This window comes from Camellia sinensis, chromosome 6 (assembly GCF_055761805.1).
Source record: "Camellia sinensis isolate YWXY chromosome 6, ASM5576180v1, whole genome shotgun sequence".
Lineage (NCBI taxonomy): Eukaryota > Viridiplantae > Streptophyta > Magnoliopsida > Ericales > Theaceae > Camellia > Camellia sinensis.
This window is the reverse complement of record NC_138966.1, coordinates 51,470,928-51,494,530: the sequence shown is the minus strand read 5'-3', so window position 1 is coordinate 51,494,530 and position 23,603 is coordinate 51,470,928. Positions and strand designations below refer to the sequence as shown.

The 23,603-nt window shown below is 40.0% G+C and overlaps 2 long non-coding RNA genes across 3 annotated transcripts; one reads left to right on the top strand and one right to left on the bottom strand.

The window, feature by feature from the left end:
• Positions 1 to 8,113: 8,113 nt before the first annotated feature.
• Positions 8,114 to 19,862, top strand: LOC114323380 (uncharacterized). 2 transcript variants are annotated; one of them, XR_003651120.2, is made up of 4 exons: positions 8,155 to 8,834; positions 10,377 to 10,425; positions 10,522 to 10,795; positions 19,671 to 19,862. It is a non-coding gene; the product is annotated as an uncharacterized LOC114323380 (long non-coding RNA). The 2 variants fall into 2 exon arrangements; XR_014332341.1 differs by lacking the exon at positions 19,671 to 19,862 and having other exon boundaries at positions 8,114 to 8,834; positions 10,522 to 11,958.
• LOC114323379 (uncharacterized) lies at positions 9,550 to 10,714 on the bottom strand. Its single transcript, XR_014332340.1, has 2 exons — positions 10,576 to 10,714; positions 9,550 to 10,006 (listed from the first exon to the last, which is right to left on the bottom strand). It is a non-coding gene; the product is annotated as an uncharacterized LOC114323379 (long non-coding RNA).
• Positions 19,863 to 23,603: the final 3,741 nt, after the last annotated feature.

Below are 23,603 nucleotides of genomic sequence, written 5' to 3'. Positions count from 1 at the left end.
TTCTTTCAGTCCTTAAAATCAAAGTTCTCCTGGGATGAAGAATGTGACCGAGCCTTGGCCGAGCTCAAGGAGTATCTTTCTTCAACGCCACTGTTGGTCACACCGGAGCCTGGAGAAGAACTTTATCTTTATTTGGCCGTATCACAGCATGCAGTCAGTGCGGTGCTCGTCTGGGCTGATGGAATCAAGCACCTCCCCATCTTTTATGTCAGCAAAACTTTGCTACCGGCAGAGTCGAGATACTTGCCATTGGAGAAGCTTGCTTTGGCATTAATGATGGCTTCAAGAAAATTGGCGTACTATTTCCACGCACATATCGTCATCGTCTTGACCGAGTTCCCCCTCAAAGCCTTATTCGAACGGGCAGACTTCTCCGGTCGAATTCTTAGGTGGGCGGTCGAGTTAGGACAGTTTGATGTAAAGTTCCAGCCACGCACTGCTATCAAAGCCCAGACTTTGGCCGACTTCGTCGCCGAATTCTCCCCTGGCACTCATCCAGTATGCCCGGTCGATATTACCGTGGCAGATGATGAGATGCACGCAAGACCATCCGAGATACAACCAGTTGGTGGAGGTAGCGACGCGGAGTTTACGCGCACCATTGAAGCGCCCTCAGTTTGCACGGTTTTACCACCCGGTGATGCGATGACGGAGTTGAGTATCACCGACCCATCTGCTCTGTCCGGTCCCGCATCACCAAGGGAGGAAGAAATGGAACCACACAGCTCAGAACCTGCGGCCGGCATAGCACCGCAACCTGATGATTCGCCTACGGACTTGAGCATTACAGATCAACTTGCTGAGTCCGGTGCCGAATCATCAAGGGGGACTGAATTGAAACCAATCAACACAGAACTTGAAACCGCACAGCCGAGCAGTTGTGACCCCATCAACCTTCAAGCCTCTCAGGACCCCTCAGAATGCTGGAAGCTCTTCGTGGGGAAGATGTGGAAACTTTTTGTTGATGGTGCCTCGAACCGTCACGGCGCCGGGCTAGGTATAGTTTTGATATCACCAGATGGGTTGACAATTGAACACTCTATCACCCTTGGCTTCCCTACATCCAACAATGAGGCCGAGTACGAGGCGCTTTTGGCCGGTCTCAGGAGCGCGCTTCAGATGCAGGCATCAGAGTTAATGGTTTACAGTGATTCCCAGCTTGTGGTTAACCAAGTTTCTGGGGTCTACCAGGCCAAGGATGACCGAATGATGAAGTATCAAGCTTTGGTCAGGGACCACATCAAGCAGTTTCAGGCAATCAGAGTCCAACAGATTGGCCGTGAAGAAAACAGCCGAGCTGATGAGCTGGCCGGCCTCGCTTCCATGGTAGATAGTACGTCTCCAAACCCCCTGTTAATTGACTTTCTTCCACGGCCAAGCATTGAAGACGCCGGGCAGACGGATGTACTCTGCGTCGCGCTAGGTCCATCCTGGATGGACCCCTTGATCTTATTCCTCAGAGACCGGACTCTATCAACTGACAAGAAAGAAGCACACAACGTCCGGGTGAAGTCAGAGCGGTTTTGGCTCTTTCCATCTGTTGCGTTGTATAAAAAGTCCTTCACTGGTCCTTATCTAAAGTGCGTGCACCCGAGTAGTGTGGAGTCCTTCTTGTACGAAATTCACGAAGGCATTTGTGGCAGCCACATAGGGGGCAGGTCCTTGGCCTACCGAGCTATTTCGCAGGGATACTGGTGGCCGTGCATGCAAGCCGACGCACAAAAGTACGTCTGCAAGTGCGAAAAATGCCAGAAATTCGCCCATCAGATCCATCAGCCTGCTAGGGAACTTCTTCCCCTCACTAGTCCTTGGCCCTTCGCCATGTGGGGGTTAGATATAGTGGGGCCACTGCCAACCGCACCGGGCAACCGAAAATTCTTCATTGCGGCCATAGATTACTTCACGAAATGGGTTGAAGTTGAGCCCTTGGCAACAATCAAAGAAAAAGACGTGAAGCGGTTTGTCTGGCAGAACGTGGTCACGCGGTTTGGCGTCCCCAAGATCTTGATCTCTAACAATGGCACCCAGTTTGACGGTTGCCTATTTAGAGGATTTTGTGAAGATTTGAAGATTGAATTCTACAACTCCACCTCGGCTTACCCGCAGTGTAATGGTCAAGCCGAGGCATCGAACAAGACTATACTGGATGGGTTGAAGAAACGGCTGGAGAAGGCAAAGGGAAAATGGGCTGAGGAATTACCCAGCGTCCTTTGGGCATACCGAACAACCCCGCGGCGATCTACCGGGGAAACTCCATTTGCTTTGGCTTATGGCATGGAGGCGGTCATACCTCTGGAAGTTGGCATGCCCACCCTAAGAAGTGAGAGTTTCAAGCCCGAACTGAATGCCGAGGCTATTGCCTTGGAGCTGGACCTAGTGGAAGAGCGTCGGGAGAAGGCCCTCATCCATGTGGCTGCATACCAACAAGAGCTCTCAAAGAAGTACAACAAGACGGTGCACCCCAGACCGTTCAAAGTTGGTGATTGGGTTTTGAGGAAAGTTATGGGCAACACCCTGGTGCCAGGTGAAGGCAAACTAAGGGCAAATTAGGAAGGACCCTACAAGATCACCGGTCTGGCGGGCAAGGGGGCTTACCACTTGGAGGATCTAGAGGGAAGAGCAATACCCCGGCCATGGAATGCGGCCAACCTGAAACTGTATTATTTCTAAGCTTTTGCTTTCTTTTCTTGTGCAAAGGAATTTTTTGGCTTGCACTTCAAAATGTAATTCTTTTTGTCAATATATAGAAGTAATTTTGCTTTAGCACTTAGACTGTTGTTTTAATGTAAAAACCGAGATGATTTACTCCGGTTGGAAGAGTTGGTGTTTTGTCCAACTTCGGAGTCCCTACCGAGATGATTTACTCCGGTTGGAAGAGTTGGTGTTTTGTCCAACTTCGGATTCCCAACCGAGATGATTTACTCCGATTGGAAGAGTTGGTGTTTTGTCCAACTTCGGATTCCCAACCGAGATGATTTACTCCGGTTGGAAGAGTTGGTGTTTTGTCCAACTTCGGATTCCCAACCGAGATGATTTACTCCGGTTGGAAGAGTTGGTGTTTTGTCCAACTTCGGATTCCCAACCGAGATGGTTTACTCCGGTTAGAAGAGTTGGTGTTTTGTCCAACTTAGGAATCCCAACCGAGATGATTTATCCCGGTTGGAAGAGTTGGTGATTTGTTCAACTGCTATTCCCAACCGAGATAATTTACTCCGGTTGGAAGAGTTGGTGATTTGTTCAACTTTGTTATTACCAACCGAGATGGTTATTTCGGTTTATGAAGTTGCTGTCTTGTTCTGCTTAAGTACTTCAACCGAGTTATGTATTCTGGTTGACGAGGTGTGTTGTTCAATCTATGATTTATACCGAGATGTTTTGCTGAAGATGGAATTGATGACAACCGTGCAAACACTTGGCAAAATTAGAGTTTTTCATTGATAGAAAGTCAATACAAAAGGTGAGGACAGAGCCCGGTTACATCAGAAACGCAGAAAGCAAACATACAAAAAGAAAAGAAAACTAAACTAAGGGGGAGACATTGGTAAACTCGTCCTCGGCGGCCTCAAGGTTGATGGTTGGACTTTTGTCTTGGGCACCGGGCTCGTCATGGCCGGGCTGCTCTTGCACCTCGGCATCCTCTGCCTCTATATCTGTTTCGGCGTCTCCCACTTCAAGCCCTTCCTCGGCCTCAGCTTGCAACCCGCTGAAGACGTCGTTTGCGTAAGGCATGAGGTAGACCGGTAGGAAAGCAGGAGGAGGATTGGAAAATACGTCGGTGTTAGAGCCCTGGCCGAGATGCTCGCAGGCGGACTTTCAGCCAGCTTTGAAGTAAATGTCTTGTGTTGCAAAGACTTGTTTCTTATAGCTCTCCTCAGCTTCGTTGAAGCCGGCGTTGTTAGCATCCCGGCAGTCTTTCTTCCGCGACTTTTTGAGCGCGTTTAGCTCGGTCTGGAGCTCATCCTGTTTTTTCACGGCCGCATCCAGCTGACCGAGCAGCCTGTTGTTGTCTGCATTGGCCATCTCAAGTGAAGACTTTGCTCGGCCGAGCTCGGCTTGGAGGCTCTGGACTTGGCTGGCTGTGTCATTGGCCTTTTGCCGAAGTCTATGGATGCGCTCCATTACTAGGTGTTGTTTCTGAATGGCCTGCAAGAAGCAAAGTTGATTAGAGAAGGAACCGGGCAAACACTTGTGAAAATTCCAGAGGCACATTGACTTACCCTAGCCATAGACTTCACTGATGATTTTATCAACCGAGTGTCAGGGACGTGGTCGCTGCCGACCACGTCGCTCGGTAGAAGAAGAGCTTTGGTAAGATCGAAGGCGAGCAAATGCTCTTTATCGCCCTTGATCGAAGCCGTGGCCGGGATGTCTTGACCCCGGTGCTTCAGCTATGGACGCCAGGCCGGCACTGGGTCAGGAGTGTCAGATGGCTGCTCGGTAGTCAGCTCGACGACAAGCTCGGTAGATAGGTCTGCGCGAGCTCTTTTACCAGCACGGCGAGGAGCAGGTTCTCTGTTGGACTGCCCGGTCGCTGGAGAGGCAAGAGCGACCACGGCGCCGCTGGATTGACCGGCGGCTGGCGAGCGGGTGACAACGCTCGGCATCTCGGCAGACGGGGCGGTGAGCAGGTTCTTGATTCTGCTTCGTTTGGCCATCTCTTGCTGCTCTGTCAAGCGAATGAGCGGAACGTCTGGCAGAGTTGGATCTGGTGGAGGTGTTGGAGCGCGGAGGAAGTCTGTAACTTTACTCCGGCGGGGAGCGGAGTATCTGTATGAGGGACTGTAGCCGAGCAATTGGTTGCAATCTCGGTCGCGGTAGCGGAGCGCAGTCCTGATTGCCTCTACGTTGGGGAAATGATAGTTGGCTTGCAAGGCTTGGATTGCTGCAAAAGAAACAAGAAAGAAAATGACTAAGTACAGAAACATGAAGAAAGTATCTTAACCGAGCTAATTTGCGCGGCTTACATGTGCTGCCAAAGTTTTTGCTTATCATCCAGCCCGGTACCTCGGCTGTCTCGTAATTTCCTGACACCCAGAAGAAATCATCATCGTGAAGATCCTTGTCTGGTGTGCCGGCAACGATTTTCTCCCTGCCCGGTCTAATCTTAAGATAATAGGCGAGGCCGTCGCCGGTGTGGCCTAGGGTGTATTGGCGCAGGATCTCGGCTAAACCTAGGCTTATGCCTAACCAGTTGTTTAGCTCGTGCACGCCGTTTATTATCCGGTAGGTGTTGGTGGATACTTGGGTTGGTGTTAGCCCGGTTCGGCGCAGGAACTCGGTCATCAAGGGATTGACTGGGAAGCGGAGGCCTCCTTCTAGTCTGCCCCAAGGTGTTGTCTCCTCTTCAGCCAGTTCGAGATGGACGTCGGCCGGGATGCCGTACTCCTCTCTGAACGCAGCTAGCGCGGCCGGAATATCCACTAGGAAGCGGAATTTCCCATTTGTGGCCGGACTAAGGTAGCGCGGCTGAGGTGTTTGGCACAGTGGCAATTGGTAGTTGCTCGGTCTTGAGAGCCTGAGGAATGGACAGTGGTCCCCTTGGACTCTGCAGGAAAAGGATGGCAAGTGTAAGTGTGAGCGCGGTCGCGCAAAATGAGCTTTTCTTTAGCCCGGTCATGAAGATTGCCAAACCACCTCGGTTTCCTAAGCTAACTAAGGAGCTCAGTCGCCCAAGCGAACCAGATGTTAGCCCGGTTGAGCGACCAATTCCTTTTGCTATCTCGGTTTTTGCTGGGGTTCTGACAAACATGTTATTTGCTCGGTTATAAAGGTTTTTTGGATCAAATGAAGACCAGGAGCCCGGTCCGCCCCCGTTCTTCAGTGTTCTTCAAGAAAAATGAAGAACACCATGAGTAATGGAGGGTTTGGGATGGTTTTTGGTGCCCGAATCCTAAAAGCTGCGTTTCTCTCCCCTAACGTGTGAAATATCGAAGAAAATGACAATAAAAGGGGAGTTTGAGGACTTACCAAGTTAGGGCAGTGTGTTCTCCACCTTGGAGCTCGAGTTCAGGAACGGCAGAGGATGGGCAATAGCTCTGTGAAGCTTGATAAGCAAGAGAGGCACTAAGAATGGAAGGAAGAGGGCAGGGGCATGTTTATAAAGGGTAAGAAATCGCCCAAATTCAAATTTTCAAAGACGGCTGGGTTAGCCGCTCGAGGGAGAATAAAAGGATGACACGTGTCCCCATTAATGCAGCGTCAGAGTTGAAGCGACAGGAAGGTCAGGCGAGACGCCGACCGAGGAGCCAGCCGGGCTGGTCTTGAAGACAGGAATGAAAAATCGAGAAGTTGAACCGGGCAAGTTCTGAAGCCAGGAATAATAACCGGCCTGATTGCCATTCTGCAAACCGCGGACCGAGGAAAAGATTATCCCGGTCAGTATAGGTAATCCCAGTCACGCTTTAGCGGACGGAATTAAGGGGCAATTAAGAGGGAGATTTATGATCTGGAATTAGGCCGAGGTAACGGCCGAGCGGGTTGAGAGCCTAATGGTGCATGGGGCCAAAATGACCGGCGATTCGCTCGGAGATGGGCTGCCAGGACTTGGGCCGGGCAGGTGTTGGGCCAGGTATGTGCCCCCCCAGACCGTAAAGAAGCTGCTCGGCACGACAGTGCTCGGTTGGACCGAGCTACTTGATCAGGCGATGGTGGAGCCAGTCAAGCTCAGTGACCGGCGCCCGGAAAGGCGTGGTCAGCCGAGGTAATCGTTTGATCAGCAGGAAGGCCGACCACAGGAGGTGCCCCGGGCTCGGCTTTGCCGAGGTGCCGCCTAGCCCGGTCCTCCTTGGGCTTAGCCAGTGAAGTGCTTGGGTATGAAGCACAGCACGGCCGTGGATAGAGCAGCTCGGCTGCCGAGCTCCAGCTGAGAAGGCAGGCAATTGAGACTAGGTGATGTTCAGCAAGGTTTATGCTGACAGATGGGATAGCGGAGCCACGTGTCAGGAGATGACTGGGAGTGGATATGGGGCGCAGAGGGTATATAAGCATGTCTGCGCCCCCCATACGCGGACGGACGAACACTTTGTAAGGAACTCCTACTCTCAAACACCCTCCCTCTCTCTTTATCCTAAGGTGTGTGCTAATTAGATTGTCGGAGGGGTTTTCCGGCCACACACCGCCGGGTAGCTCACCCTCATTGTGCTTTCAGGTGATCGGACAGAAACGGAGCTTGGAAGAAAGGAATACGGGCTTGCCTGAATATTTGCTCCCCGTACATGTTTATATATATTGTATATATAATTGTCTAATCAAAATTTTAGAATAAGCTCCTCTCTGAACGGCTCTACTCGAGCTTATTCTGCCACGGTGGTACTGATGATTAGGACTGCAAATGAGCAGAGTTGTTCGTGAATAGGCTCAAGTATGGCTACAAACGAATCGAGTCGAATCGAACTTTAGTATATTTGGACTTGTTTATTAAAATTTTAACAAACTCAACCTCGAGCTCGAACTTATTAAAAATTTAACGAACTGAGCTCGAGTCGAGTTAGCTTAGGCTTGACTCGAGCTCGAGCCTGTTCACAAGCCTTAACGAGCTCGATTTGCAATCCTAATCATCAGTACCAGCATCTACTCATTCTGCCATGGTGGTAGTAGATTTTTTTTTTATAAATGTTTATATATATTGTATATAAAGTATTGGCTTAGGTTTAGACTTGACTCGAGTTCGATTCGACTCGATTCGTTTACAGCTCTACTTATTTGTGGGTACAAATTGCAAAGAATAATCCTTCGTAACTCGAAATTTCTTTGGCTCGAGTGGCTCGACTGCCCAAAACAACGTCATTTTTGGATTTTTTTTCCCCGTCTTATATTCTGAAACAGAGGGAGAAAGAGAGAGAAGAGAGAAGAAAAGAAAGAGAAAGAGAGAGAAGAGAGAGGAAGAGGGAACAGAGAGGAGAGAGAGGCATCACCGCCATCACCGGCACCATCATCAATAGATCTTTGTGTGTATACGCAAATAGATCTGTGTGTGTATACACAGATCTGTGTATCTCTCTTTCTCTGTGTGTGTGTTTATAGATCTATCTCTCTCTCTCTCTCTCTCTCTCTCTCTCTCTCTCTCTCTCTCTATCCCGAGTTATCTGAAAAGAAAAAAAAGAAAAAAAAAACAGATGATGTGGTGTTGTTTGTTGTTATTGTTGTTGTTGTTGATGATGATGATGATAACGATAATGATATGCTCTCTCTCACACAGCTCCTTTTTCTCTCCTCCGTCTCCGTCTTCTTCTTCTTTTTTATCTGCAGAGAGAAAGAGGAGGAAAAAAAAAACTAGTCGAGCCACTCGGGCCAAACGAAATTCAAGCTACAAAACAGAACTGGATTGCAAATCTCAACCTAATGATTTTTTATTTTCCACTTGTATTCGCCACGTGCTTGGATAATGTTGTCATGCCTCTGCATTATTCTCAGGAGTGGTGCTAGATCACCGAGTGAATCAAACTATCTGTATCACTCGAATGACACGGATCGATTGTAACACTCACATGAAAACAATCAGTACCGCTATAGGCCTCGAAATTGCTCTGTCGCAAATGGCTTGAATGAGCTGGCGGTGCCTTCTTCACGCGTCGGCCACTTGCACCAAAACCTGTGTGGATTTCACACGCCTACAAAACTAAAGAGAAGATAAATCAATGGTACGGGAGATAGAGAGAGAGACGACCACGACCTAGCGGACTTGGGTGGCCGCCGCCGCCGATGACCTAGGTGGCCACTGACGATGAAGAAAACCACCGCTGACCATCGTCCACCACTCTCCAATTCCTCCGGTTTCTCTGAAAATTTCGGCCTCCACTTACCAAGAGCCAACTGATTCGTGGGTCACTACTGAGGTATTGTTTCAAACATATTCTTTGCTGTAACTTGGTTGAAATCTTCTTGGTTGGTCCATGATTTTGCTCTTGTTTGCTTCATATCACCAGGCCCTTTAATTTGTTTCAAACATGATTTTGGTGTTTTTGTATTGATGCATTCTATATGTTTGCTGAAAGTCCACATAGAAAGATTTTGTTTGGTTATTGCAGCATTATGTGTGTATTGATATATTGATACATTCTATGTGTTTGGTTTTTATGTTTATGTCCAAAAGGCTTTTTAATCTTGTTTCTTCCTTTATTTTTTAGTTTTTGGGTTTATAAAGGAAATGATTTTGAAGGAGGTCAAAGTAAAAGATAACAGGGATGTGAAAAGATTGTGAGTCTTGGAAATGATTTCCAACACCCATTTGTGCTTTTTGATGTACAGAAACCTCATAACCCATTTCAATTATCCAGTTTTGGAGCCAATTGGAAGTATAGATACAGAACCATATAGAGATCAGAAGAGAGAGAGAAGGCAATAATGTTGGTGATTGGACTGAGTGTGTAGTGTTTAATGGACCTAGTAGTAGCAGGTGTTTAATGTATATAGAGAGAGATGCAAGGAGTAGTGGCACTGGAAGTGATAAACAGAGAAGGAGGTGTGCTCAAGCAGATGAAAGTTGAAATTTAATACAGTAAGGATACATCAAGCCAAATAGCAGAAAAAAGAGAGGACAACAAACTCCACTGAACAAAATACAAGTATTCACTAAAAATGAACAAAATACAGAATGTATTACAGTTGTTTGTTAATCAAAACACAATCCATGCTACATAATTAGCAATCCTAACTAACAAATATGTTACTAGATTTTCATAAGTACCCCTATACCAATAACAAACAAGAGGAAGAACCCATGTTTTATTAACATTTCCAATTTTTGCAACTTCATCATTACATGTTGCTCGACGTCACCATTGAGGTGCGCACGATCCATTTGCACTTCTACTTTAAACTGTCTTCCAATTCCATCACTTTTATTTGTTGGCAAACACCATCCAATGAAACCACCACAGTTATCACAAGAGTAAAATAATTTGTGTTGTTTTGTTTGGTTTCAGAAATCCGAATAGTTAGCCTTCTTTGACATCTACTGCAATTCTTGTTATGATATGTCAAATGATCCAACACTTGAACTTGACATCTGTAATATCACAACAACAAAGAAGTGAGGAAGGTTGGTAGATAGATTAGGCAGTGAGCAATTAGGAGCAATTAGGCAAAACTCATCAAAATCATCTTTGTAAATATCAAGCAAGCAGCAGCTAGAAACCTGGAATCTTACAGGTTACAATAAATCCATCCATTATCAAGCAAGCAGTTGACCATTAATGATCTAAAAACCCAATCCAAAAACTCCTTAACAATGCATTCAAGTTCAACCAAAAAAAATAAGTGGACTAGACTCAACTTTTTAGCTTTTTTTATTTTATTTTTTTTCCTTCTATTTTTGAAAAATTCAGTTAGATTTTTGCATAGAACTATGTTTGATCTTTTTATTAACAAATAAACAGCTTCTTGAATATGTTGGCATTTTCAAAGATCATGAAGAAATATGATAAGGTATTTTTCTATCTCAAAAATCTGAATTCTTTTTCTATCTCAGCAATTTGAATAATTATTTTTACTAAAGTTTTTGTTTATACTTAATTGTTGTAGATAACTTCAAGAAATGCATCAAAAGCTTACTTGAAGATGGTAGACAACTCCTACCTTGTGTCACATACCAACTCATTAGGGATGTAAGTTCTACACCAAGGACATTGCAAGCGCATTAGTTTGTGAGCAGCAAGGCAGGCAGGATAGATCCCTATCGTATCTCCTAGGTTGGTCCTTGGGCATAATTGACGAGAGTATGCAGTACCACTAGTAGAGCCGGCTTCTCGGGAGGATGACAAGCGCCCAGTCCGTGACACTTGGCAGCTCATATAAGGTGAGTACATAAGCACTAATATGATTCAAGAATAATCATTTCAAGCTATAATATAAAACATATAATAGCTTTCTTAGGTGCTCTGGAAAGGAAAAGAAAACATTGAAAAATCTGATGATTCAATTTGGGAAATTACAAGTTAATAAGCTTATGGACAGCGTTAAAGCTACATTCATTAAGCATTTTTCGAACTCAAACCGAAGTAAAGGGATGAACATCTTAAGACCAAAAGTGAAGAGAGAAAGGCATATGATAACATTCTTCTTAGGTAAGATTTCAACACTCCGTACATGGTTCAGGTTCAGCCAAAAAAATTAAGAGGAAATTAAGCCAAAAAAATTCAAGTTAAGCCAAGTTACAATACAACCATCCATTATAGCAGCAATTTAGCTAACCTTTAAATCTCACAAAAAGCAGTTTTTGTCAATTAACACAATCTTCACACAATTAAATCTAATTTTTACCAATATTTATCAAAAAAAAAATCTGAAGTTTACCAATTTTTCTCAATTAACACATTTGCAGTGTACAAATTCAAAAGCCCCAATTTCCGATTCACAAATTCAAATTCAAATCCAAACTGATATAAACTGATATACAAATTCAAATCCAATTTCTGATTTATAGTTTCAAATCCAAATTGATATAAAAGCCCCAATTTTTGATTTACAAACCCAAAATCCAAACCCTAGGCAATGTGATGTCGAGACTTACCACACAGAGAGAGAGAGAGAGAGAGAGAGAGAGATGCTTTTCTGGTAGGTGATGATAGTCCAAACCACCGATGATAGCTCCAATGATTTGACGACGACGGTGCAGTGAGGAGGGCTCCGGCAGTTTGATGAAGACGATGGAGAGAATGGTGCAGCAACAAGAGGGATGAGAGGGAGCAAAAGGACAAGAGGGATGAGAGAAGAGAGAGCCTGAGTTGCTTGGGTTTGGGGTTTGAATAGAGGAGAGAGAGAGAGAGAGAGAAAGAGAGAAAGGCCACGCACGTTGGTTGAAGAGAGATGATGATTCGTGGCATTCGAGCCTCTAATTGTCGAGGCAACAAGCATTATTGGAAAACAATTTAATATTTTTTTATATATTATTATTTTATTTTTTTTTAATGTTTGAGATACTAAGTCTATTTGTTGTTGATAATATATAATTTTTTGAATTATTTTATCAACTCTTTTTCTAGTAAATTTTATATCTCTAGTAGTATCATTATTTAGTAGATTTTATAGAAAATTATAGCTTTGTTGCCAGTTTGCTATTAATAATAGTAATTGATTATGATCTAACAATAGATCTTGAACATAAAAATGATAATAAACACTCATAAAAAAATAAAAATAAAAAAGCTTCTTATTATAGTTGCCTCTTATATTTTAAAGATGTTTTGATTTTTAACCCACAATACTTCCAAAAAAAGAATAGTATTTAAAGATTTTGACCGTTACCTGAACGAAGTTGGCATAAAGCATTGCCAAGCTTCCAGTTTATAGAGGTGGCTAATCTCAACATTTCCTTCCTTAGATCAGGTTCAACACATATATGTTTCATTTCTTACCTCAGACTACTTTAGAAGTTGTTTCTTTGGTTATGTAGGAGACCTAAGATTAATAATCTACCATATAAAAGTAACACACTCTTTTTTGAAAAGAAAATACTTTTATTTATTGAACAAAAAATTTACAAGAAAAGGGGTGCCTGTAGACCATTAGATGGCTAGAGTATTGTTTGCTCTAAGAAGGCTTGAGATCCAGACTTCTTTCTTAGTCTCAAGTATACTCTAAGTAATTTGTGTTCCTTTTTGCTCTCCCTTAAGGCCTTTATATAGGCTCTTGTGGACTTCAAGTCTAAATTTCAACCTAATCTATAAACATAAAATATTTTACATATTATATTTTATTGTTGATAGAAGACAAACAAAAGATAGACAAGTGGTTATGGTTAGGTGATCACGTGTTATTTATGAAAAAGAGACAAGCTGATGGAGTGGTCACATGGGTGTGTAGCTGACTCAACCCTTGGTTTTGTAAATATGTCCATAGTTTTGTCAATCCATTGCATTCTTCAGATTCCATACTCCTTCGTCACCCATGATATCACTAAGATCATAATTCTCATCATATTCTTTAAACATTGCATCAATCCTTCTAGATCTTGCCCCATCAAATAATGTCCTGAAAAGTTACATCATTCTTTAGGTAAGTATGCTCCAGAGTCTACATTTTCTAAGTAATCATATATTGACTCATAAGGCAATCTTAGAATGACGGAGTTATTGTAAAGTTTGTTCTTCCATAATGAACTAATTGAAACCCAACCCTTGTTAATTCTCTAGTTTGTTGGAATATTAAGAAAAATCCTCTTGCCTTTGCCTCTGTTGGATCAATTATAAAGGGTTCTTCCCAATTCTTGAACTAATCACATTTATAGGGGATCATGCCATTCTTATCTTTTATTTTTATTAGACAATGAGCCGCATTTAGACGTCCATCATTTACCTCCGTTTGTGCAGTTATAAACGTAATGGGTGCCATGCTTGGATATTCTTTATGGACTCCACAGATTCTCTTAAACATGAATTGTTAAAACTTGGTGATCTCAGTGAACATGGTACTCTGAGAGTGAGGTGACACGTCGAATGTATTGACTATTTCTAATTTCCACGTTTGAACCAAAGGATCTTTTGGGCTAATGACATTGTCTGGATTGAACGAAGCTTTTAACATTCTATAATTGTACACAACTGTCCTTCTGTTAAAGTAGCACCACTGAGTTCCTAGATGGATGACACCTTCCTCGTATCATTTAAGAAGTAGCTTAACGAAAGTACATTTTCTTATTTTATTTTGTATGTCATAGGGGAGCTGAAGAAATTACTTTAACACTTATAATCTTAAAAAGGCTTTGGCAACTAAATGGGTGGTCCTAATGAGTTCGTTCACAGAACAACTCTTTCTTACTCCCTGTAGTTGTCTAATAATATCAGCATTGTCTTGTGTCATCAAGTCCAGCACTTCTTGAGTCTCTACTAGAAGTGTTTCCTTCTCTGGTGATGTAAGTCTTATGGATGTGGATGTCATCTACAAGTTCTCAAGTTAGACTGTTTGCTGAACTATTTTTATTACCATTAATATGTTCTATATCAAAGGTAAATTATTTTAACCAAAGTTGCTATCGTAAAAGTGTGAGACCCCTAACTTTTTTAAACCCTATTAAGGCACTGATTTCTAAATAATTATAATGAAAGCCCTCAGTTCGTCATTTATTCATAAATTTAACCCTAGAATTGAAAACACTTTGTGGACGAACCCATACAAACCCTAATCGACCCCGGTAGCTTAGTAATTATTTCTAACACTTATTTAACTCTCTAATTATAGATTGATCGCTCAAAACCCTAAGTCTCGATTTTCATCATTTTGTTTAATTATTTGTCTTTCGATTCAGAGCGCAGTGACTCAAACCGAATTGTTTTCCCAAACTCTAATTCAATCAAACTCTACACTTAAAATAGGAATTATAATTCATAAATTGAGCCCTATCCCTCACACTTTATTAGAATTATACCATTTGGGAACATGCTTTTTTAGTAACTTTTTGGCTTTTTGGCTAAAATATGATGTAAAAAAAACTAGTATGTTTAGGATGACTTTTTAGCTTTTTACAAAAAGATGTGCAAAAAGTAGAGAAAAAAGGGAATCTTTGACTTTTTTATATAAGTTGTTGGCTTTTTGACTTTTTTAGTAACTTTTTGACTTTTTGGCTAAAAAAGCCACTTGCCAAACGAGGCTTTTTGTATACAAAATATCTACATTATATAAGAATTTGTACACTAAGTAAATAGAAAAATCCCCTCAAATTCCCAAGCACATGGCTGGCCACCCCTTTTAAGATCCTTGTGGTATACTTTGGAAACAAGGTTCAAGAATTTATGGAAAAAGTATGCCAAGTAGCCCCAAAACTTAGAAGTTTGTTTTGTACTAATCTATCAATCTAGTTCCAACTCAACCAAATGAAGATTAAGCCATAATTAAGTCACGTTTAATACTTTTAATCACCCTTCATTCCATTTCATTCCTACTAAATCCAAAACTTTTCTATTCCATTGGAACAAATGGCATTTTGGATCTTTCGTCACTTTTTTCCTATAAATACACCACCATCCTCAACACTTTTGCACATCAAACACACACATATTTCGGCTGAGGAGAGAGAGAAAGGAGAGAGAGTGATAATTTTGGAGGAGGAAGAAAAGTAAGCAATTCTTGCACAACCACTTCCTTAGGCAAACAAGTAAGTCATAAGACAACGTATTCTCTTTCTCTCTCTCTCTCTCCCTCTATTTTTCTTTTTTATTTTTATTTTCTCCTTCAAATACATGATATTAGATGCTTAAGACATTGTTTTCAAATGTGTATGTATGGTGTTCTTGTCATGCCCCACTTTTTATTACTCGGATAATCTTATCACATCCCTTAGCGTAATCCAATTCCCTTAATAACAAACAAAATCTATATATACATTACATCTAGAAGTAAATGAAAGCCCTCTCTTTCGTATATCTGTTGAATGCAACATGAATTACATTTAAACAAACTGCCCGTAGGCTTACATTTTTACATTAAAAATAATGGTTTAACCTTTTTACAACAATGGCGTTCTGCCAACAAATATAGGGCCCTATGGCCAACAATTAAAGAAGATCCCCGATCTTGAACCACCTCTCAACTTGTACCTGAAAATGATTAGCTACGTGGGATGAACATAAAGTCTAGTAGAGATACTAACATGATCCTAAACAATAGCAACATACAGATAACTATGATCATGAATGCACCACGACATACAATATAAGTAATGTGACAGTTTAAATCCAAAATATACTTTATAAGTACATTTTTCCAAAATCATCCTCGTTAACACAACACGGTGCAAAATCACTTCTTTTCTTTCTAACTTCCATTTTAGTTTAAAAACATTTCATCACGACGCTTTCTTCTCTCTTAAACCTTCCATGTTGATATAAAAGAATTTCATCTAAACATTTGTTTTGAAAACACGTTCACAAATACTAGTTATAACCCGATCTTACATTCCAACACACTATACAAAACTTACACACCAATATATCTATTACCTTCCCTAGCCATAGGCCCAAAGGCAAGGAACACCCACAACCATATACCAAGAAATATATATTTCTAAACATTTATAACCGAGAGTAATACATACTTCATTTTCCCCGGCTTATAGCATAGATGTCAAATGCGACAACCCACATAACACAATAACGCTTTACCGGCCTCACCCGGAGGGGAACGACCCCAATGTCACACTTTACCGAGCGCAAACCAAAAGGGAGAGGAATCTATTTCAAGGCGCCATGCTTTACCAACCTCTGGGAGAGAAACGAACCTCAATTTCACACTTTACCGAGCACCCACTAAAACTAAGGCTCCAACATGTAACACCAACCCGGTTACCACAAGCTCACATTTGCAAACAAGAGACTCAATTCTCACTAGTCCCCTCTAAGGCACTTACAACCTTACAACCCTCATACTCAATTCCAAGCTATCCCCAATGTGATCATTTGTCAACCAAACTCCGATATCAACCAACAGACTAACCGACTCAACAAAGCTCTATACGCAACACCCACACACCAACATGGTACCCTGCACCGCTTACTTCAAGATGGAGTTCCACACATAAACCCACATATTTCTTGAATCACACATAGTTCCTCAAACATGGATCACACCACTAGTGTTTCCAAATAAACCACCACTCATATGCCTATATGGCAAACACACCATGCACAATAATAATAATAATAATAATAATAATAATAAATAAAAGAAACCCGATATGGTCAACGGAAAATCACATTATCCTGGACACCCAAGACAACCACCATAACACTACACCCATTACTCGGAAACATAAACCTAGCTTTTTCTCAAGGAACACTTACATCATCTAGCCAATAATTTTTCATCACTTTCACACATCCCATACAATTACTAGCAATGTCACCCAATACTTAAGCATCACAAACTAATTCACAACCACCCACAACCCACCAAGTCTCAACAAACCACAAACACAAGCTCTACCTTTATTGTAAGAGACACATGTCTCATACTCCCTCAAAACACTTTCACAACCCAATAAGTAGCTCCTACCAACTCCAAAGAATTCTAAAGTTTCACACCACCCCAAATTAAACACACTTAGTGCTATACAACTCATCCTCATTACATTCAAGACTAGTCATAACAACATACAAACTTCTACTTCTCAACTAACAACTCCAAATCATTCTAAGGCTCACAAGCCAACACATGCTCAACTCAAGAAAAGAACAATAGATACACAATAAAATTAGAATTTCCAACCTCCACAGCATTTCTCAATACAAGCAAGTTCAAGATTAATTACATACCCACACCATTTGGGTTCACAACAACATATATACACATATATAACATCAGTAGGCATAAACCTTTCCATAAATAACATAACATTACAAAAACTAAACAATACAACTCCACCACTCCATAACATCACCACCGTTCCCGCTTAGAGTACAGGAATTGGCCCTGCCTACGTAGAGGGCAACGACGTCGAATATGGCCCAACCAACCACAGCTAAAACAAGTAGGTGGTCCTTTATTCTACGATTGACTCGAAGAAGCCTGAGTCTGATTGGACTTCCCAAAATATGAGTTCAAAGAAGAAAAAATAGACTGAGGCGACAACTGCATCTGTGCTTGGGATCTCGGCCGCTCTAATCCACTTGAGTCTTTGGGAGAGCTTAAATCGTTGGAGGCAGAAAATTGGTTAGAACAAATTACCAAGACTCTTGATATGCTCAGAGTCGAGAACAAGGAGTTGAGGGTTATTTTGGCTGGTTTGTAACTGAAGGGAGGTGCTAGTTATTGGTGGAAGTCTGCGAGGATTTCTGAAGGCACCACTTAGGTTGCTTTCATCAAGTCCTTTTTCGCTAAGTATTTTCATCCTTCCTCTTGGGAAAGATTGAGAAAATAGTTTGTTGAATTGCGCCAGAATGATACTCCTTTGGCACAATTTGAGGCGTGATTTGCCAGTTTGTCGAGGTTTGTTCCAAAGTTGATTGCAACAGAGGAGCGTCGTTGTCGTGAGTTTGAAATGAGGTTGTGTAATGATATCCGGGAAAAGGTTGCTGGGGTTCTGTATAGAGATTATCACACACTTGTAGAGGCAGCTACTCACGTGAAAGTCGTTGTTCTTGATATAGGTCAAGATGGAGAAAAAGAGGCCACATCAGCAATTCTAACTATTTGGGAAGGTAATAGGTGTTGTTAGGAGCCATTCGGCTGTGTTGTGAATAGGTTGAAAGTTCATTTTTCAAAAGAGTTCATGTCTGTTTTTCTTAAGGTTCGCTCGAGCGGTCTTTGGTTCCTTTCAGTATATTTACAGGTCTACAAAACTACTGGGAGTAAGGTGATCTACCCTCAAACGATCCTTTCTTCGCTTGAGCAGTCTTCTACAGTCTACAAAACTTTTAGAGGGGGGTCATTGTGCCCTTGAGCCATGTTTTGGTTGCTTAAGCGGTGTCACTTACTTGTGTCTTATACTCGAGCGGTGGTTTGGCCACTCAAGCGATCTGTACATATATTAGATCGGAGAAAAGTCATTTTCAATCACTTTTTTATCTCTCTCTCTCTAAAACACCCTAAAACCTAGTTTCTTCACTTTCTCTCTCTAGTTCTTGCTTAAATACTTCCCTACACCCTAATCTATTGATTTCTCCACCATAGTACTTTGGAGAAAAGTATAGAATGCGTAGAGGTGGTCGTTTTGATCAGAGAAAGTTCGAGTTTCGACTTAGTCAAATCTTGAGTCTTGTCCATAAACTCTTCTAGTCTTGAGGTAGGGATTTCTTTAACCTTTCAGTATAATTCTTAGCTACGTTATGTGTATTTTAAAAAGGATAGTGATTTGGAGTTGAGAGCTTTGATTTAGGGGTTTGATTTGGGTAATATAAATGAGAGGTTTTCAAATGGATTCATGAGAGATGTTGTGGAGATGATTATCTTGTTAATTTGTGTAGAAATCTTGGAGACTTCTCCTTAAAATGTATTGTTGAGGGAAATGGTCTTTTGTTGGAAATTAATGAGATTTTCAAACTAAGAATAAAGGGAAAGATGTTGAATTTTGAAATGAGAATATGAATATATTTGTTGATGATGAGAGTGGAGTTAAATATGTAATATCACTCCTATATTGAGGTTATGATATTATAGTTGTTTTGAAATTTATCTTTTGGATAGAGATATATGTTTTGGACTATCGGTGAAAGATAGCTTTGATTGTTGTAAAAATTGCATGAGGGATAGGTTAATTGAAAACCATTTACTCATGCATCTTGCATTGAACATTGTTTTACATTTATATTCATTGAAAATGCACTATTGTTTTAGAAAAAATGGTAGATACCTTGGTGAATCTAGTTAGAGGGTGCGGTTGTGGTTTTATTATGATGGCTTGTGTGTCCTTGGTGAAAGTCTAGAAACCCGTATGGTTAGGTGTCGATCTTTCTAGTTAGTACAGGTAAAATAACTTTGGTAATGTTTTTATAGCCTATTAGCAGACACGTACCTAGAGATTTTCAGTGTTATGTGTCCACTACCCTATTTTCTGATTTAAAAAGTATTGTTTTATGAATTGATATATAACTATGGCATTGCATTGTTTTGAAAAAGGAAGTGTAACATTTTGGTAAATTGCATGCATATGCATTCACCATATGACTTTGTTAAGCTTCATGCATTGTGTTCAAGTATCTCTATTGGGCTTTAGCTCACCTTATGTGGAAAACAACTTTCAGGTGCTAATGATATGCCTCTACGAAGGAAGTATCTTGGGAGGACCTTGGAACCGAGAGCTTCTTTTTGTTCTTTTATGTAAATGTTATTGTACAAGCCTTGGGCTTAATATATATTGAGTTTTACTCATTTTTGTTGTACCCAAGCATCGACTTGGAAAAATGTAGCCATTATGGTATTAACTTGTTTGTACCTTCTTTTGTTTCATGTGATTACCATATATCATATACTATAGATTCAGGATCTAGAATTTATGAATGTATACATGCATATGTCATCTTTTGTACGATAAAAGAGAATCAATGAAAGGTTAATATAATATAAACTTATGCTTTTCTATTGAATACTATGAGTTAGTTTTTGGTTATTGTTTTGGGGTGTTACAAAAAGAAATTGAGCCTTGATTTCTTCTTTGCTTGTATTATCTCTTTGTTGGAGCAAAGTCACCTATTTCTATCTATATCTTACATTATTTTTAAAGGCACACTTTCAAACTACAAATCTGAGTTATTAATATATTATGTAGCATGTTTTCATCATAAGATAAGTGAAAAATTACCCATGGTTGCCCCATTTTTCTACTACTTTTTCTATTTCAAATTTTGTGCACAAATGACTAGTATTTTCAGCCCACTTTAAAAAAATTTAGAAAAATGCAGAAAAATTCTCTTGAGCTCAATTTTACATCAAAACCTTCCTTAAAGTGTTAACTTTCAAGAAAAATTGGTTTCATTGAAAATGAATAAGGTTTGAGAGAAAAATCAAATTTCGTAATAGTCGACGAATTTGGACAGAGCTGGAGTATTTTTTTAATAACTAAAAATCTAGAAAAGCTATCCCACTTTCGTAAATTGATTTTGAAACTAGACAAAATTTTCTATAAACCCCTGGGAGGCCAAGTTCGGAAAAAATCTAAAAATGCTACTTTGACAGTGATTTTTAAAGTAAACTGAATCTGGAAATTTATTTTTGTTAATGGTTTCACGTTCTTAGTTACTTGATTATGCTCCTTATTGTTTGTTTAAATCTTAGTATGACATCTACATATGTTTGTAGTTATATTCCATTAAATTTATCCTGTGGAATGTTCATAGTTGTGTAGAATTTATTATTTCAATAGCTTGTTCTAACATTAACTTAAAACATCTAACTCAACGAAAAACTTTATTAGGGTGGTAAATAGGTTTTCGATCACTTGACTAACTTTATAAGATAATGCTGGTTTTGCATTTGAATTGGTTGGCAAGACGTGTTTCCTATTGAAAGTAAAGTCTTGCGCAAGTGGTTATTTCAGAATCCTTGAATGGATCGATTGTATTCAAACCCTAGGTGGTTTCAGTGTGATAAGGTTAGAGGAGGTTATAGGCAAGACTCTTATTTTTATTGTTTCTTTTGAGGTCCTCGGCTGGCACTACGTGGTATGTAATCATTATAGGCATCCAAGGTAAGGTTTACAAAGTAGCAAAAGAGGGAACATACCGAATAATCCGAGTCTAACTCTTGCAGTTTGGAGGATGAAATCTCTTTAGGGGATTTCTAAATTACTAACATCTAACTTTATAACCCTTTTCTTATTTACTTGAATATCATGATTCATTACTTGTTATAATTGCAACTGTACATTGGACTAGAAAAAAGGAACGGGGTGTGTGTGCGTTTACTGGGCATTCCAAGCTCATGGCATTTCATGCCAGGTATTGAAGACTATTAGTCAGTCGAAGGCGAAACTAAAGCATTTGAGGACGTATGGCTACCCTAGACGAATTAGATACTAGTTCTATTAAGTCTTTTTTGTAACCATGTTGGGATTGTAAGTATTAAAACTCTTGTTGTAACTAAGACATATCTCTTGTAATTATTATTTTGCTTACGTATCTATATATAACTTTTGTAACCTATCATTATATTTCATCAACTCATGTAGATCTTGTGTTAATACCTTATTAAGATCTATCAAAAAGGTAACTTTGCTATCTAAGGAGAGTAGACACTCAAATTTTTACGTGTCTTGATCACCACCTGATTAATCAAGACAAATAAATATTCTTGATTAATCAAAATTAAGATGGTCAAATTTTCAAATGGATGTGGTTCCTACTAAAATTATGGATCTTAACCCATCTTAAATTATGGGCCTCTCCAAAAGAAAAGTGAACCTATTTTGACAATTGGGTTAACCCAAATGTGTAGGGCCATGAAAATATTTCATCAAAATTTAGTGGAATAATTCAAATTTAAATTTAAATTTAAATGCAAATCATGTCCATAAATTAAAAAATAAATTGTTATTTTCTTGGAAATTCAAATCAATTTTGGAGTTTCCAAAATTGATCCTTCTCTCCTAAGCTTATAAATAGAGGCTCTCACCATGAGGGGGAGAACACATTTTTTTGGCTAATGGTCTTGCAAGCTCCTAAACAATCCCGAGACGCTACCAAATTCTCTTCTTAAAATTCTCTCTAAAAGTTCCTCAAACTTAAAAGAAATAATTATCAAGCACTCCAATCCTTTCAAGTTACAAATACAAATTTGGTCTCTCTTTTCAAAGAGATCATTTCAAGACTTGTTTGAGATCAAGTCGTTCAAGCCCTCGATCAAGCCTTTCTTCTCCAAGTTTCTCCATTCGAAGACTTGAAGAAATTCATCAACTTGTCTAGTTCAACAACAAGCTTTTACAGCTGTTGAATTATGCCAATTTCGGAGATCGAATTAGAGGATTTGTTCTTTTGTACTAAAGCAAGCCACAAAGAATTGTACCCCTTTGTTATAACCAAATAAAGTTAGTTATTTGTTCATTTATTTTGTGTCTTAATTGCAGGATATGAAATTTGTGTTTACAAGGAGATTGGACTTAGAACGAGGGCTAATTTGCTCCTTCGATCTTTCTTGAGATCTTACTTGGATATTGATCAAAGGACTTGTTAGTGACGTTTCCTACACTCATAACCTTCAAAAAAAAAACCCTGTATTTATTTGTTAATATATTCTTTGATTTTTCTAATTTTTTGGGCGTCACGACTTGGTATCAAAGCTTAAGTTCAATCCTTACCCACACGTTTCAGCTTGCAGTTAGAAACTACCTTGCCCGACTATATTATATTATTATAACACTATCTACCTTATTAACTAAAAGATATTGAAAAATCAAAAATTTCTTGAACTACCTTAGGACATCTCTTTGGATTCTGAGCACAACAACATCGACTCGTGAGAACATGTTTCACATTCTAAATCGTCGCGCGTTTCGACTCCAAACGATTTGACAATCACCTATGTAGGGAAGTAGTATTAATTCTAAACGAGACATCCTATTGCACATTAGATACAATATAGAAATAGGGGTACTGTTATTTCTACAAGTTTTCTATCGATCGTCATATCCTCATCTCATATTTGTATCCTTTGTTCGATGTTATTCGTTTTCAGATTAAGTCGTTACCATCTAGTCCTATTTTATATTATACTATCTGTTAAATTAACAACCTTTAAGCCTTGATTACTCTATCTATTACAAGGATTCTTGTAAACTGTAGTTTTTTTAACTCAGTGACGAATCTTGGATATTCAGTTTGAAATGCGGATGGCCAACACAGTTTCAAGTTAAATATCTAGCTTAGTTATTACCTCTATAACATTAACCACATCAAAGTCTAGAACCATGATATCATCCATTCCATTATATCGTTCATCCATATTTCAGATAATCCTTGTGTTAAATTGATGCTATATCCGATTTGCATTCTTTCATCTTAACTTTGTATTCTTTCCATTAATCCAGTCTTGAAACTCTTGTAATTAGTATTTTGCTTATATATATCTATATGAAGTTGTGTTGTGTGTTTTCCTATATCTGTTATTTACTACTTGATCTTATTGCTTCAAACACCTTAAGATAATTAAACCCTAACCTTAAGATTAGTTGATTACTCTTAAAA